This window comes from Anolis sagrei, chromosome Y, assembly GCF_037176765.1.
Source record: "Anolis sagrei isolate rAnoSag1 chromosome Y, rAnoSag1.mat, whole genome shotgun sequence".
NCBI lineage: Eukaryota > Metazoa > Chordata > Lepidosauria > Squamata > Dactyloidae > Anolis > Anolis sagrei.
This window is the reverse complement of record NC_090035.1, coordinates 69,701,445-69,720,422: the sequence shown is the minus strand read 5'-3', so window position 1 is coordinate 69,720,422 and position 18,978 is coordinate 69,701,445.

The window sequence follows — 18,978 nt, the reverse complement described above, 5'->3', positions numbered from 1 at the left end:
AGTGTGTTGTCGAAGGCTTTCATGGCTGGAAACACTGTGTTGTTGTAGTTTTTTTAGGCTGTATGACCACATTCTAGAATACTTCTAGAACATTATCATACAGCCCGAAAAAAACTACAACAACCAAGTTATCAATCAGTCATATCAATACTATAAATAAATAAATACTTACATTTTTGAGCTTGGGGACAAGCAAGAGGTGGAAAATTTCTTAGTAGCAATGATGTATTAAAATGTGTTCAATTCTACAGTTTAAAGATACAAGAAAAGCCATTTGAGTAATTTAAAGAAAGTCCACCAATTTAAAAAGCTAACTCTCCTAGGGGGGAAAAAATCAACAGATTAAAACTGGTTAAAACAGCTGAACCATATACACATGAACGTAGAGACTCCAAATGCTGTAGTCAATGAGCTGGCACATTCTCATAATAAGTTGGAACTTGAGTCATACTTGCTCGGTTTGTTTTCTTTTGCTTGGATCTGCCAAGGCATCCAATTTCCAGGTGCCTTGCTGTTGGATGGGATGAGTATTCAAAAGAATCCTGTGGTTCCACTTGCATCATTTTTAATGGACCCTTTCCTCAAAGTGGGACTGTGACCCACAGTGTACTTATAGTGTGTATCTTCCCTTCACTTCTCAGAAACCAAGTTTCCCCGTTCCCAACGTATAGAGCACCCATGACACATTGCCTTGGGCTCCAGCTGAGAAACTCCTTCGCTGAGGCACATCAAGGATTTGGTAGTTATTTTATCTTCCCATTAATCAGCAGACACTTGGAAGAGAGTATGCGTCTCGGCTCCCAAATCCCTTTCTTCTTCAAAGAGGGAGAGATAGAACAACCCTCTGGGTATTCTGTGTTTTATGCCATGCTGGCCTTTGGCCTCTTGGATTTCTTCTGTTCTCAGTTGAGTGAGAAAGAGGGGGTTCCAGGAGTGGCAAAACAACACAAGAAACAAGGGAAGGAGGGAGGGAGGGAGGGAACTGCTCTCACAAAAGCTGAATGCTCTCCTCCAATCTTCTGTTTGCCCACCAGACCATTTGGGCTTCCTATTTCTTTGCAAAGGCACTGCTCAATCTGTGTGTATTGTCCTCAATGCCAACCTCTCTAATTTTTATACCCAGGACTTAATTCTGGGGTTTTGTGGGGCAGCCTTTGGCAACAATGCTGGCACATTATAGATCACTGTATCTGGGAAGCTACTTTCTCCAGATGGGCAGTTTAAAGACACGAATTCTCACATCAGTCCTTGGCTGCAGTTACCAAAATAAGGGACAAAATGATTTTGCTTAAAAAATCGTGAGTATCAGATGCGACTTGTAGGCCACACTTTGCCTCTCTCTGTGGAATATTGCGATGGCATTAATTAACTAATAACACACACACACACATCACTGTTATTACATATATGTGTGTATATGTATATATACATTAGTGTGCATACATGTAGACACATATACATATGCATACACACATATAATATATATAATAATGCTTACTTACTTAGGTGATCCCTCGTTTTCCAAGGATGATTGTCTTCCAATATTCTTGTGGATCCGTAGGTGGCTGTGGAGCCCTATTCTTGCTCTGCATCTTCTTCTGCAATGAGGGCATTGGTTTCCAGGTGGAAGGCGGTCTCAGTCGGAGCTGGCTTGACGCGCCTTCCTCTTGGCACGCTTCTCCCTTTTGCCCTCCATTCGTGCCTCCTCAAATTCTGCAGCACTGCTGGTCACAGCTGACCTCCAGCTGGAGTGATCAAGGGCCAGGGCTTCCCAGATCTCGGCGTCTATGCCAGAGTTTTAAGGTTGGCTTTGAGCCCATCTTTAAATCTCTTTTCCTGTCCACCAACATTCCATTTTCCATTCTTGAGTTCAGAGTAGAGCAACTGCTTTATAACTGCTATAGCTTTATAACTGCTATAATAATGACAGTGTGTGTGTGTGTATGTGTGTGCGTATATATATACGTACACACACACACAGAGAGAGAGTTAATAGTGTTATTAGTTAATTCATGCTGCAAGTCGCTTCTGGTGTGAGAATATCAACTGTCAAAGACACCCACAGGATAACCAGATGTGTTCCGGTCACAGGGGTGTTCCAGCCATGATCCTGCAGGGAAGCTTTTCTCATGTCCCTGTGGATCGCAACCAGACACAGTGAAGACATCTGACCTTGCACTTGGATACTCTGCTGCTGAATACCCATGCCGAGTGTAGAATGTGATTTTCCTGCTTTTTGGCAGGGAGTTGGACTTTATGACCAATGAGGTCTCTTCAAACTCTATGATTCTATGAAGGCATTGCCCCCTCCGGTAAAAAAAACCAAAAACAAAACCTTCTCTCCTAAATGAAATGTTGCTTTAGGTCCTCAAATTCTAGCATTGCAGATAGTAAGACACTGGAAATTGTTTACAGCTAGGACACACACACACATATTTTGGATGTTTTGATGTTTATAAATGCTGATGTATTTTATGTATTTATGTGGCACTATTATGTGCTGCTCTGTAAACTGCCCCGAGTCCCTTTTGAGAGATGGTGGCAGGATATAAATAAAGTTATTATTATTACTTTGTATATTTCTTAGCTATGTTTCTTTTAGCAGCATCCACCCATCCAATTCACCCTGGAAAAAGAAAATGAAGAAAAACTGCAATTTTTAGATATCTTAGTCATCCGCAAACCCAATCAGCAATTGGGCTACATAGTTTACAGAAAACCTACACACAGAGATAGATACCTACATTAAAAATCCAACCATCACCCAAGTAAAAAAGAAGCATAATTAAAGCCCTGGCAGACCGTGGAAAAAAGTATCTGTGAACCCTACCTCCTCCAAGGTGAACTGACCCACCTAAACAGAACTCTACAGGCCAATGGAGACCCCACCACAGGCATCAGAAGAGCTGCAAGACCGAGAACAGGCCACGAGAGTCAAGACAAAGATCCACCCAGAGGAAAAGTGTTCTTGCCATATATCAAGGGAACCACTGACCGCAGAGGGAAACTGATGAGGAAACACAACGTACAAACTATTTACAGACCCATTAAGAAAATCCAACCAATGCTATGTACAGCAAATGACAAGAGGGATTCTCTCACCTCTGCAGGAGTCTACCATATACCATGCAGCTGTGGACAAGTCTACAGAGGGACCACCAAATGCAGCATTGCCCAGACATGAATCAAGGAACATGGAAAGGCACAGACGAAAACACAAATAAACTCTTCTTTTTTTAGCTACAGCAGCAAGAATTAAATTGGCGCAATACTGGAAGAAAAATGAAACACCCTCAACAGAGCAATGGCTAGAAAAAACTTTAGATATAATGAACATGGATCTATTAACGCAAAGGCTGTCACATAATAGAATTAAATCTAGAGAAACAAATTGGGACAAAGTACTAGACTATGTTGAAAAAGAAAATAAGGAAATATGTATTCTAAGAATGACACAATATGAATAAGCAGTAACAAATATAATCAAGACCAGAGTTCTTAAGACAGGAACGATAAAGATTAAGGAATTCTTAAAAAAAAAAGAGAGAAGGATAAATTTTGACCTGGAAATCCTGGAAGTGTTTCCTCCCATTAGTGTCCAATTCCTTGGTCACTTTGCTTTTTCCTACTATCCTCCCCCCCCCCTTCCCCTACCCCGATCATCCCTTTTCTTTGTCCCCACTTTGTCCCCACTTTAACTTCACTCTTTCTGTCAAAACCATTGTTCTCCCTCTTTCGATGTAAATCCTTTTTCATGTCATTTTATTGTATGGAATAAAATAAATTTTAGACTTTCTTATCACGCTCTACTCTAAGAGCACATATTCTAAATAAAAAGATATTTTTTTAAAAAAAGGAACATGGAAAGGCATTGCAGACTGATTCAACCAGAGAAGTCAGCCATAGCAGAGCACCTGATGAACCAACCTGGACATGGCATATTATTTGAGAACACAGAAATGCTGGACCACTCTAATAACCACCATGTCAAGACTACACAGAGAAGCCACAAGCATGTGGACAATTACAGCAGAAAGGAGGAAACCATGAAAATGAACAAAATCTGGCTACCAGTATTTAAAAACCTTAAAATCATAACAGTATGTAAAGAACATTACTCAAAAACAGGGGAACCCCAGACAAGAAGCAATCAAGGCCAGCTAATTGCCTCCCAACAAAGGATTCCCCCAGGCAGCAATCAGCCAAACCTTGAAACTGCTAGGTCATTAAATGCCAATCAAGGTGGCCAGTTGAAACATTCACACGCCTACCACAAACAGACAAGAGTTCTTTCTCACAGCCTCCACATTCCAGAGTTATATAAATCCTATTTTCCTGGTTTCCAACTGACCTCACAACCTCTGAGGATACCTGCCATAGATGCACGCGAAACGTAAGGAGAGAATTCTTCTAGAACATGGCCACACAGTCTGGAAAACTTACAACAGCTCACTTCTTTTAACTGTGGTTAGTTATCTTGAGACACAAACTGGGGATAACAGCAGCAGCAGAAGAAGAAACAACAACAACAACAACAACAACGGCATCCACAATTGTTTCCAAGCAGCCAAATTCCTCTCCCAGGCGAGGATCAGGGTAGAGAAAAACCTTTTGTTATGTCCCATTTTGAGAGATAAAGTTAGGATATAAAGTTGAAATACAAAAAGATCTGTCTGCCTACCTGTCTGCTAAGTGCTGGAGGTATTTTCAGCCATGCCAAGAAACCCTAAAATGAAATTTTCAGAGAGAGATCGCATTCTGTCACAGAACATAGATATGGTATACGATATTGCAGAAGCTTCTTCTCAATCCCAGTTCCTTATTTGTGCAAAACTTCGATACACGACTCCCTCGTTCTGTTGAATTAGGACCGAAGATTTCTACGCTTGTGAGCCCCAAAGTCAGCACTTATCTACTTTCGTATGACAGATCACTATGATTGCCAAGCTTCCCTCTTCAAAATAAGAGATAATTCAGTCCAACCCATGTAATCATTTTGAGGAAATGCCCGTAAATGTGTGATGATCTCAGATGACAGTGATAAATAAAGACTCATCCCTTGGCAGCCCAAAATAAGTGCGAGCCGCCCACAAATCATAGACTCTGACACCAAGAAGGCGAGTTTCCTCATGCTCTAACCTGAAGCTTTTTCTATGCTCTGGGCATTGTCACATGTGCCAGTGCTAGCATATGTCGATGGCACCAAAAATAGCCCCAAAAACCCAGAATCGTTTATGTGCCCTAGCCGAGTGGGAGGCGCTTTGATCGGGGATCTATCAGGCAGTTCCTTTTTGTATTACAAAGCAACCCAGCCACTTATCACCTTGCAATATCAAAGCAGAATGGGGTGTTTTAAGGAGCAGGGTGGCTTGGAGGATGTGAATATGATTGCTCAAAGGAAGTGAAGAAGCCATCCCACACAGAATCTTCCTTCCACTGCAAAATGTAATGCTAAGGAGGAATTTTGAGAAGTCTCTAGTGTGCATCTGAATTCCCCATCAATGGCTTCTATAACCTTGAACTGAATCCTGATATTCAGGGAAAAACATGTCCAATGACTTTGGTGTGTATTCACAGTCGTGTCGCTATGGGAAGGGCAAAATGAGGACACTGGTCCCAACAACAAATTCTTCCTCTTATATGAAATGTTCCTTTCTAGCATTAGAGACAGCAAGACATAGAAAAACCATTCACACTGAGAACTCTTCCTATCAACTATGTTTGCAGATCCTTGATATCTTTGTCCGCCACATTTTTTGGATACCTGAAGTGGATTTCTGTGTGTTCAATTTAATTCTAACTTTCCTGCAATGCTAGAAATGTGTGGCATAAATGAATATTTGATTCAAAGGTGGACATTTCTCAATTGCATGGCTGATGCCCACTTTTTGGGGCCGCGATGCCACAATGGATAAAACCCTTGTTCTGCTGAACTGCTGACCTAAAGGTCAGCAGTTCGAATCCATGGGATGAGGTAAGCTCCTGCTGTTAGCCCTAGCTTCTGTCAACTTAGCAACCTAGCGGTTTGAAAACATGCAAATGTGAGTAGATAAAAAAGAACTGCTTTGGCAGGAAAAGGCAAAAAGATGCTCCAGATAGTCTTGCTGACCAGGAGGTAACAACGCAGGCTCTTTGGCTTGAAAATTGTGAAAAACAGCCAGGCTGTAACACAACTGGTTAATCACCAGCAGAGGTGGCCCTAGGTAATTTTCAATGTTAAGCAAACAGTATTTTGGCGCCCCTCCCCCCACTTCCCCAACCAATCACTGATATATATTTTCTGTTCATCGTGGGAGTTCTGTGTGCCATATTTGGTTCAATACCATCATTGGTGGAGTTCAGAATGCTCTTTGATTGTAGGTGAACTATACATCCCAGTAACTACAACTCGCATATGTCAAGGTATATTTTCTCCCAAGAGCGCCTCAAGAGCGCCCCTGGGCAAAATCAACTATACTGCAAATGCTTACTTTGCGTAATGGGTTGAGCCACCCCTGATCACCAGCAGCAATAGATCGCACCAATCCAAAGGTTGGTAGTTCGAAGCCTAGGTCAGGGTGAGCACACAACCCTCAGCACAGCTTACTGTCTACCTAAGCAGTTCAAAAACAGCTGTGGGTAGAGAAATTAGACACCTCTTAAGTGGGGAGGTATTTTACGGCACCATTAAAGAAATACGAAATGCTCTTAGGAGAGGCTATGTAAAGAAGCTTGCCAAACAATCAAGAGCAATCTAATGACTAAAGAAGATTAAATCCGAGGCGAAAAAGATTGGAAGTCGAACTAAACCCCCTACCCAAACCCCAACCCCAAGTTTCGGGTGTGGGTTCTTTCCTTTTTCTTCTACTGGCCTTATTGTTATACTTTCCTACTTTTCTATACAAACTAAATGTTTCCCCTCTTTTATTGTATCTGAAAAAAACTTAATAAAATATATTTTAAAAAAAGAAATACCAGAAAATGCCAGCGATCGAAGGAAGGAGGAAGTCTGTGATCAAGGGCTCTTCGTCATAGAGGATGCAGCAACAGCACCCCCCTGTGGCTGGAATCAAGCACAACCTCCAGGATGCCGAAGTTGGAAAAAATGACAACATAATACCTCTATCTATTGTCTGTCCTGTCTGTCTAACAGCATTGAATGTTTGCCGTATATGTGTTCTCTGAGTCCTGAGTCCCCTTCGGGCTGAGAAGGGCAGAATGTAAACGCTGTAAATAAATAAATAAACATCTCCGCCAGAACTGAGCACCACCTCCAGAAGCCGGAAATGAAAAAGGAGAAGCCTGTATATCTCATTATATTTGATTGTAAGACATTAAATGTTTGCCTATGTCTGCTGTAAATGCTATAATCTGCTCTGAGTCCCGTAGGGGGAGAAGGGCAGAATATAAATAAAGTATATTATTATTATTATTATTATTATTATTATTATTAGATACATAGCAAGAGAAGAACACAGCAAACAAGATCACTATGCTGACTTTTGTATTTGATCACATGTTGGACACTTCCCAAGTGTCTACGACTGTGTGATGTATTGGCGAATAATGTTATGTACAGATCCGAGAAGGATGGCCTTTTGCAGCTGACATGGTAATTTTGTCAGTGCCGATTGTGTTTAAGTACAGGCCAAGGTCTTTAGACACTGCATCCAGTGTGCTGATCACCACTGGAACCAACTTGACTGGTTTGTGCCAGAGTCTTTGCAGTTCTATCTTTAAATTCTCATATTGTGTGAGCTTTTCCAGTTGCTTCTCATCATAATTGTTATTATCCCCCATGTAGATACATCTTCACCCATAGTCAAAGACCTAGGCTATCACTATGCTCACCCTTCAGCAATTCCACCTGAATAAACCTAACAAGAAGCAAAGCACCTTCACCGCTTTCCCTTCGGATCCAATTGACTATGCTCATTGATACTTAATACTGCTTCTAATGGAATGGAACAATGTGCAGTGTGGCGATCCTGGGTTTGTTTTAATTTGCAATCCAGTGGTGTTTTATTTGCTTTATAAAAAGACGCCTAAAGCTGTATGCTTGGCTTTCTTGCCATGATCTTCTATTGCAAAATGTCAAAAAGTGGGGGAGAAGAGAACATTCACATTGGAAAAGAGAGACACAGAGATCTGTGCTGAGGGAAATTTGTAGATTTGTGACAGATGGGAGACTAAAGAGATAGAAAAGTAATAAAGAGAGAGCTTAGAAGAGACAGGGGAGGGGCCCTGCCCAGAATGGTGTGGGAGCAGCGAGAAGGAGGAATGAGGCATGTGTGGCCTTGGAAAGTATATGTATTCCTAGGGCTACTAGAATGAAAAATAGAGGTGGTTCCAATACCTTTCAAGGCCATGAAGATGAGTGTGCTTGTCACATATTACTTAACAAACAGCACCCTCTTCTACATTATGATGAAAGGTAAAACTGGTGATCAGTTTTCAGTTTTGCAACCCTACCAATGTGATTTATGCAAAGGAGAAATCACAGTGACCCATTGCTTCATCCTCACCTTTCCTTCTTCTCTCTCCCAATCCTTATCTCAAAGGCCTTTCCCATGAATTGGAAACTGCTGGGTGAGATCATCCAGTGTTTTGGAGTTCAGTGCCAAATGTATGCAGACGACACCCAACTGTGTTACTCCTTTCCACCAAATGTCAAGGATGAACCAGTGCCTGCCATCAGTGATGGACTGAATGAGGGCCAAAAAGCTAAAACTAAATCCAGTCAAGACAGAGATACTCCTGGTCAGTTGTAAGGTGGATCAGGGTGTGGGATTTCAACCTGTATTGGATGGGGTTGCACTCCCCCTGAAGACATAGTTTTGCAGTCCTGGGGTCATCCTGGACTCATTGTTGACCCTGGAATCCCAGGTGTTGGTGGTGGCCAGGAGCATCTTGGCAGAGCAAAAATTTGTGTGCCAGCTGCGCCCATACCTTGAGATGCTAGACTTGACATGGTAGTCCACGCCTTAGTCACATCCCATTTGGACTACTGCAATGCTCTCTACGTGGGATTGCCTTTGAAGGTAGTTTGGAAGCTGCAATTAGTACAGAGATTGGCAGCTCAATTGCTAACCAAAGCGCCATATTGTGAGAGGATGACTCCCATGTTGCAACAGCTCCACTGGTTGCCGGTCCGCTTCTGGGCTAAATACAAAGTGCTGGTCATTACCTATAAAGCCCTAAATGGTTCAGGTCCAGGCTATTTGTCTAATCGCATCTCCTTGTATAGACCATCACATGCACTGCGGTCTACAGAGAAGGCCCTCCTCTCAGTCCCACCCCGTCACAAGTTCAGTTGGTGGGAATGAGAGAGGGGGGCTTCTCTGTGATTGCTCCCTGTCTCTGGAACTCCCTCCCTAAAGAAATAAAAATGGCCCCCACCCTCCTCTCCTTTAAGAAACTTCTAAAAACTTACCTTTGTGCTTTAGAGGAGGAGGACTACGACACTTTAAATGCTGACTAACCAATGTGTTGTTATATGGCTGTTATGATACATCTAAAATGAAGGACAGTTGTCAGATATTTTTAATATAATGTCTCAATTTACTTTTAGGGTGTACATGGTAATGTTTATTTACAGTATGTTTTAGTTTTTATGTTTTTATGGATTATTCCTGGTTTTATTTTATTTTATTCCTTTGTTGTAAGTTTTCTGTTGTTACTATCCATTATTCTGTACTATTTTGATGTGTTTGTGCCCATTTGGAGGCATTGAATGTTTTTAATGTGTAAACCGCCCCGAGTCCTTCCGGGGAGAGAGGGCAGTCTAGAAAGAAAGTTTTTATTATTTTATTTATTATTTATTATCCTGCATTTAAAGACCAGATCCAAGCCAGTGGTGGAAAATGTCAATTTACTACAAAAGTTATAGAATTACAAACTCCTGAGAGTTGGAAGTGACTGTAACGCCATCTTACAGGCATACACAACTAAGTTTATGCTGTTTATACGGCACTCCTGAAAGATCCAAGAAAAAAATAAGAGAGTGTTTAGAGTGCTGATTTAGGAACAATCCCACTGATTACATTTGGGACTTGGCAGCAAATCTACAACATTTCAGAGGTGAATACCAGTGTGCCCAAGCAACATAAAACTATGATTAAGATGGTAGAACGTATTAATGAAGCAGAATAGTAAAACTGGGAGAGACTGCACCTGGTTGCTGTTGGTTGAACCACTTGGAAAGAGCAAGATTTTGACCCCTTTCATTCCCTTCCCACTTCAGAGTTAAATGAGATCAAACTGTGAGTTTTCTGGGCTTTATGGCCATGTTCCAGAAGCATTCTCTCCTGATGTTTCACCCACATCTATGGCAGGCATCCTCAGAGGTTGTGAGATCTGTTGGAAACTAGGCAAGTGGGATTTATATATCTGTGGAATGTCCAGGGTGGGAGAATGAGCACTTTTCTGCTTGAGGTGCATGTGAATGTTGCAATTGGCCACCTTAATTAGAACTGAATGGCTTTGTAGCTTCAAAGCCTGGCTGCTTCCTGCCTGAGGGAATCCTTTGTCAGGAGGTGTTAGCTGGCCTTTATTGTTTTTTGTCAGGATTTCCCCTGTTTTCTGAGTGTTGTTCTTTATTTACTGTCCTGATTCTAGAGTTCTTTTAATACTGGTAGCCAGATTTTGTTCATTTTCATGGTTTCCTCCTTTTTGTTGAAATTGTCCACACGCTTGTGGGTTTCAGTGGCTGTGTAGTCTGACATGGTGGTTGTTAGAGTGGTCCAGTATTTCTGTGTTCTCAAATAATATGTCATGTCCAGGTTGGTTCATCAGGTGCTCTGGTATGACTGACTTCTCAGATGGAATTAGTCTGCAGTGCCTTTCATGTCCCTTGATTCATGTTTGGGTAATGCTGCTGCGTTTGTTGGTCTCTATGTGGACTTATCTACAGCTGCATGGTATATGGTAGACTCCAGCAGAGGTGAGAGGATCCCTCTTGTCCTTTGCTGAACATAGCATTTGTTAGATTTTCTTAGTGGGTCTGTAGATAGTTTGTAGGTTGTGTTTCTTCATCAGCTTCCCAATACGGTCAGTGGTTCCCTAGATGTATGGCAAGAACACTTTTCCTCTGGGTAGATCTTTGTCTTTACTCATGTGGCTTGTTCTTGGTCTTGTAGCTCTTCTGATGTCTGCGGTGGGGTATCCATTGATTTGTACAGCCTAGATCCAACTGCTAAGTTTGTCATAATGGAAGTAATAATAAATGATATTAAAGCTTTATTTGTATTCCAGCCTATCTCCCCAAAGGCCGGATTACAAATCAGACCTTTGAGGAGATTCCAACATAACAATGGCAAGCATTCAATGCTTACTTAAACATACAATACTTACCTAAAATCCCAGAAAAAACCACAACATATAAAAGTAACATTAAATCCTAAAAACAAATTAAGACCTAATATCAGAAAATTAAACCTGACATCAATTAGTTAAACTACTAGTACTTACTTAGGCGATCCCTTGTTGTCCAAGTAGGATTGTCTTCCAAGATCGGTGTATTGATGGTGGGTACGTAGGTGAATGTGGAGCCTTATTCTTGATCTGCATGTTCTCCCGTAGTGAGGGCATTGGTTTCTAGGTGGAAGGCAGTCCCGGTTGGGGTTGGCTTTACATACCTTCCTCTTGGCATGTTTGTCTCTTTTGCCCTCCATTCAGGCCTCTTCAAATTCTAGCACTGCTGGTCACAGCTGATCTCCAGCTGGAGCGCTCAAGGGCCAGGGCTTCCCAGTTCTCAGTGTCTATGCCAGAGTTTGTTTGTTTTTATTTTTCTTGGAAGACACCTATGCGTGGGTTTTTTAAATGTGTGGAGGTCAGTGCACAGCTGATCAACACACAGTATTCAGAGTGATGTTTCAACTGGTGGCATAGTTAACACGATGACCATGGCTTCTCAATCTGTTGCAGCCTTCTTCCGCCTTCACAGCCATTGTAACATGTACCATGTTATCCTCCACCTGCTCCGCCATTGAGGTCCTTGGGTTTTTGGACTGTGCTTGGTCTGGAACCTCCCCCATGGCCACTCCTGGGAGTGAACGACTCTAGTCGTTGTGCCCTCAGGTTCATTGGAACATGCAAGCCACCTCACCACGATGAAGTGAGAGTCCATCGAGGGTGGAAACTAATAGTAATCAGACCAAATTCTAGAATAACATAAATCTAAACAAAACACCCACATTAGTAGGCTGAGAAAAAGGGAAAAGTGGAAATGATAAAAAACTGGGACATTTTAAAAAACAGGTAAAGTGATTGGACAGTAGAGGATTAATCAAGACGGTCCCTGGCAAATTGGAACATATGAAGGCATTGGATTTATAAATACAGTGTAGGTATCCAAACAAAGGAGCTGTCAGAGAGGGCAAGGGCATCTGAACACAGGAAATAGACTAGTTCTAAGTGTAAATGATTTTCAGTGTTTCATTGTCTGCAAGGAGAGAAATTGGAGGACTGAAGGAAAAATCCATAGGGGTAGAATTTCTTACTGGGAGCCAATGCCCTTATTTGTTCCCCTCTAATAGTTACCCTCTTGAAGGTATAGCTTTCTAGTTTGGCCTGCCTCTGTTCTTGCTGCTCCTGGCCCTCTTTTTTGGGCTGGGAAGAGGCCGAAAGAGTCAATCTGGCAGGCATGTTAGCTCATGGGGGAGGCTCCAAACCGAGTCTGACAAGGTGAACAAAGGAAATGAAATATCCCAGCGTAGCTGGAACAGCAAATGCAATTTCAGGAAAGGCAACGCTGATGTCAGGAAACCTCGGAGGGCCTTTAGTACCAACTCAGAAATGAAATCTCACATAGTGTAAACCATCAGGCAGCAAGTTCACTTCAGAAACTAATTGCTGGAAAACAGAGACAGGGCAGGTAGGCAGAAGAAAAGGCACAGGAGATGGAAGACATTGGAAGAGCTGGAAGGAGAGTTCGGTGTCCTACTACCCACCCCAGACCCCAGGTCTGCTCTCAAGGGCTTCAGAGGCAGCCAAAGCTCATTGCTTCAGAGAGAAAATGGGTCTCAGTTGTGCCTTCCACCTTAAACCACAGATAGAACAAGTCATATCCTCACCCATGCATCTTATTATTCTTGTTGCCCTTCTCTAAACTTGCTCCAACTTGTCTACATCCTTCTTAAACTGAAGCACCCAGAAATGAAAGCAGTACTCCAGATGAGACTAACCATCATAGCATATAGGGCAGTTGTTCTCAACCTTCCTAATGCCGCGACCTCTTAATACAGTTCCTCATGTTGTGGTGACCCCCAACCATAAAATTATTTTTGTTGCTACTTCATAACTGTAATTTTGCTACTGTTATGAATAGCAATGTAAATATCTGATATGCAGGATGTATTTTAATTCACTGGATGAAATTTGGCAGAACTACCCGATATGCACATATTTGAATACTGAGTTGTAGTTGCTGGGATTTCTAATTCACCTACAATCAAAGAACATTCTGAATGCCACCAATGATGGAATTGAACCAAACGTGGCACACATAACTCCCATGACCAACAGTAAATACTGGAACGGTTTGATGGATATTGATCTTGAGTTTTGGGAGTTGTAGTTCACCTACATCCAGAGAGCACTGTGGACTCAAATAATGATGGAGCAGGACCAAACTTGGCACAAATACTCAATATGCCCAAATTTGAACAGTGGTGGAGTTTGAGGAAAATAGACCTTGACATTTGGAAGCTGTAGTTGCTGGGATTTATAGTTCAGCTACAATCAAAGAGCATTCTGAAACCCAGCAACAATAGAATTGAACCAAACTTCCCACACAGAACCCCCATGACCAACAGAAAATACTAGAGGGATTTGGGAGGAATTGACGGTGCTCTCCCTTCCCTGCTTGAAGTCTCAGAAATAGCCCTCTCCTTGGCTGAGAGGCCAGCTGAGAGGCTGACCAATCACAGCAGGAGGAGGGCTTTTGGTGGGAGTATTTGCGGACTGTTTCCAAAAAGGATGAGAAGGACAGGTGGAGTGATTGTCAACTTTTTCTGTCAAAGGGGTTCCTAAGACCATCAGAAATATGTGTTTTCTGTTGGTCTTTGGCGACCCCTCTGGAATCCCCCTCACCCGACCCCCAGGTGAAGAAAAACTGATATAGGGGGACTGGAGTGTTGTGTAGTTTCCGGGATGTATGGCCATTTTAGCAGCATTTTCTTCTGACATTTTGCCTGGATCTGTGACCAGCATCAGAGGATCCTCTGATTATGCCAGTCACAGATGCAGGCAAAATGTCAGGAAGAAATGCTGCTAGAATGGCCATACAGCCCGGAAACTATACAACACTCCAGTCCCCCTATATCAGTTTTTCCATATAACCTGGAAACCACACAACACTCCTGTGATTCCGGCCATAAAGCCTTCAACAGTACATATAGGGGGACTGTTATTTCCCTTAGCTTAGAAACCATGTTTCTATTAATGCAAGCTAAAATAATGTTCACCTTTTTTGCTGGGGGATCACACTTCTGGCTCATGTTCAACTTATAATTAACAGCAATTTCAAGGTCCTTTTTGCATGTTGTATTGTTGAGCCATGCATTTCCTATCCCACACTTGCGTATTTTGGTTTTGTGGCCTAAATATAGACTTTTGCATTTGCCTGTATTGAATGTTATTTTATTAATTTCTGCTCAGTTTTCTAGTTTAATGAGATCCTTTTGAATTCAGTTCCTATCTTCCTGTGTATTATCCCTCCCTCTGGTTCTGAGTCATGTGCAAACGTTGAAAAGAATTCCTTCTGCCCCATCATCTAACTCATTGATGGAGAAATTGAAGAGTAATGACCCTAGAATACAACGCTGAGGCACTCCACTCAAGACCTCATTCTAGTTTGAAGTGCAGCCATTGGTGGTGACTCTTTGAGCACGGTTTTCCAACCCATTATGGATCCATGTGACAGCATTCTCATCTATTTCACATTAATCAATTTGGTAATCAGAGTATTATGAGGGATCTTATCAGTGGTTTTGCTGAAATTCAGATAAATGACATCCATGGCATTCCCATCATCTATTAAACTAATGACCTGGTTAAAAAAAAGATATTAGTTTGGCAGCATTTTTTCATGAGAAGCCCATCTGGCTCCTACTGATTGCTGCATTCTCCTGGGGGAAAGGGGGGCAAATCGGAGTTATGCAGATCAAGACTTCAGTTGTAATTACTTGTTGTTGTTTATTTGTTCAGTCGCTTCTGACTCGACATGACCTCATGGACCAGCCCATGCCAGAGCTCCCTATTGGCCATGGCTACCCCCATCTCCTTCAAAGTCAGGCCAGTCACTTCAAGGATAACATCCATCCATCTTGCCCTTGGATGGATGTTATCCATTTTCCTTCCAATTTCCCCAGCATCATTATATTCTCCACATTTTCCTGTCTTCTCATTACATGGCCAAAGTACTCTTATATCCTTCCCTTCAATGAGCAGTTGGGCCTTATTTCCTGGAGTATGGACTGGTTGGATCTTCTCACAGTCCAAGGCACTCTCAGAATTTTCCTCCAGCGCCACAGTTCAAAAGCATCTCTCTTCCTTCATTCAGCCTTCCCTATGGTCCAGCTCTCACATCCATAGGTGACTATGGGGAATGCCATTGCTTTAACTATGTGGATCTTCATTGTCAGTGTGATGTCTCTACTCTTCACTGTTTTATCAAGATTGGTCATTGCTCTCCTCCCAAGAAGGAAACATTTCCTGATTTCCTGGCTGCAGTCTGCATCTGCAGTAATCTTCACACCTAGAGATACAAAGTCTGTCACGACCTCCATGTTTTCTCCCTCTATTTGCCAGTTATCAATAAGTCTTGTTGCCATAATCTTGGGTTTTTTTTAATGTTTAACTGCAACCCAGCTTTTGCACTTTCTTCTTTTACCTTTATTAGAAGGCTCCTCAGTTCCTCCTCGACTTTGGGCAGCAAAGTGGTATCATCTGCATATCTAAGGTTGTTAATGTTTCTTCCAGCAATTTTAATTCCAGCTTTAGAGCCGTCAAGCCCAGCACTTTGCATGATGTGTTCTGCATGCAAGTTGAATAGGTCAGGTGAGAGTATACAGCCCTGCCATACTCCTTTCCCAATCGTGAACCAGTCTGTTGTTCCGTGGTCTGTTCTTACTGTTGGTACTTGGTTATTATACAGATTCCTCAGGAGGCAGACAAGGTGGTTTGGTATCCCCATAACATCAAGAATTTACCACAATTACTTACACAGAGACAAATATGGCTTAAATAACACATTTGGCACAATAGAGATATGATTCCCAAAAGCCAGGAAGGGGAAAGGACATCCTGTATGTATCTTGTAAACTTGATCCCCACTTCTGTGATCGCAGAAGCGTCCTAGCAGTCCTTAGTGTTTTTGGGAGGCCTCTTTACTCCTAGAAAAAAGAACCAGTTTATACATCAGATGAAAACTATCCCCATCTGCTGACTAATTACCAGGCACTGAATTTCTCTGTGAGTTGGCTACCAAACTGAGCCTGTCCTGTTGAACTCACAGTACCACTTTGTCTCTATAGTCTCAAGATACCTCATCCTTCTCCAGCTGTCCCCATGTCCCAGACTACTAACTATGTAAGATGAATGTGATATTCAGGCTAGGAGAGTGTAAAAAGGAAATGTGCTAATTGCAGACAGGGATCAATCAGAATTAGGTATGTTTGTAGTATGCTGCCATTGAAAGCCCCTAGAGCCAAGCAACGAAGCAAGGAGAATGAGAGATTGAAGAAGGTGGGAGAGGAATATAGAAATAGGGAACATGTTCACTCTAAGTAGTCCCAATAACAGTATGCAAGGAGACCCAGAGGCAATATCTCCATCCCCAGTCTTGGAAGAAACAGAAAGTCCTCCAACTGCTCCAGTTTGGCAATTACACTCCACATGACTCCTCTGCCATCCCATGTTCTCATTCACTTTTCAAAAGTCCCAGTTTCTTTAACTTCTTCCCACTTTCCCCTTTTGTACCCAGCTTATTCCAACTGCTGCAAGTTGTGTTCAAAGTGCAAGAGCTTGCCCTCAATAGCACAGCAGAGCGGAAAAGATGGGAGGAGCAGAATCTTAGAATCATAGAGTTGGAAGAGACCCCATAGGCCATCCAGTCCAATCCCAAGGAATACACAGTCAAAGCATTCCCAACAAATGGCAATTCAGCCTCTGTTTAAAAGCCTGTTTAAAATCTTGCTCTTCTCTGTAGGCTTAGACAAAAGCAAACTGCAGCAGGATCTTCTTGTTGGGGTGTTGTTCATCATTAGTCACTTTTGCCATTATAACCATAACTTGATGTTGCTTGGCCACATGTGTTCTAGTTTGCATCTGTGAAATGTTGGAAGGTATGCTCTTCCTCAGATGTCCATATTTGCCTAGAGCAGCGTTTCTCAACCTGGGGGTTGGGACCTCTGGGGGGATCATGAAGAGGGGTTGGAGCGGTCGCCGAAAACCATCAGAAAACACAGTATTTTCTGTTGGTCTTGAGGGTTCTGTGTGGGAAATTTGGCCCAATTCTATCATTAGTGGGGTTCAGAATGCTTTTTGATTGCAGGTGAACTATAAATCCCAGCAACTACAACTCCCAAATGTTAAGGTATATTCCCCCCAAACTCCACCAGTATTCACATTTGGGCATATTAAGTATTTGTGCCAAGTTTGGTCCAGATCCATCATTGTTTGAGTCCACATTGCTCTCTGGATGTAGGTGAACTACAATTCCAAAACTTAAGGTTAATGCCCACCAAACCCTTCAAATATTTTCTGTTCCTCATGGGAGTTCTGTTCCTCATGGGAGTGCCAAGTTTGGTTCAATTCCATCATTGGTAGCATTCAGAATGGTCTTTGATTGTAAGTGAACTATAAATCCCAGCAACTACAATGCCCAAATAACAAAATCAGTCCCACCCCCTGCCCAATCCCAACAATATTCAAATTTGGATGTATCGGGTATTTGTGCCAAATTTGTTTCCAGTGAATCATAGAATCAAAGAATTGGAAGAGACTCATGCGCCATCCAGTCCAACCCCCTGCCAAGAAGCAGGAATATTGCATTCAAATCACCCCTGACAGATGGCCATCCAGCCTCTGTTTAAAAGCTTCCAAAGAAGGACCCTCCACCACACTCCAGGACAGAGAGTTCCACTGCTGAACGGCTCTCACAGTCAGGAAGTTCTTCCTAATGTTCAGATGGAATCTCCTCTCTTGTAGTTTGAAGCCATTGTTCCGCGTCCTAGTCTCCAAGGAAGCAGAAAACAAGCTTGCTCCCTCCTCCCTGTGGCTTCCCCTCACATATTTATACATGGCTATCATATCTCCTCTCAGCCTGCATATGAATATACATCCTGCATATCAGATATTTGCATTATGATTCATATCAGTAGCAACTAAAATAATTTTATGGTTGAGGGTCACCACAACATGAGGAATTGTATTAAGGGGTAGTGGCATTGTGAAGGTTGAGAAACAGTGACCTAGAGGGATTGAGAAGGAGCAAATTCATCAATGGCAGCTCAAGCAATTAATTTATTTACAAACTTAATTATGTGGCAACAGAAAGGAAAACCCACTGTTGGGTATTGGGCCAGACTGTGTGTGACAAGGGAAGGGCTGAGCAGAAAAAAACCCCCAGATTTTGCTACAGGCTCTGTCCAATATTTTTTTCCCTAAAACAGTCTTGGGAGGATGGAGAGAATGGGAAGAACAGAACCAGCCTGAAGGCTCTTTCATGCACAGAATAAGTGGAAACCACCATTCCGCTCACATCTCTTGATGTTTGGGACATAAAACTGCTGCTAGCCGAATCTGTATGGTTCATTCCACCTCAGGGATTAAAACATTGTACCCCTCTCGCTCTTGTTTTTCTCCTCGAAATTGCACTGCTGAAGGTCAGATTCTCAGAACATGAGATTCTCAGAGACCTGGCAACCACTTCCGCCCACTCGGCAGCCTTGAGGAAAGGGGGTGGCCTTTGCTGTATAAATAACCCGGGGGCTCTGG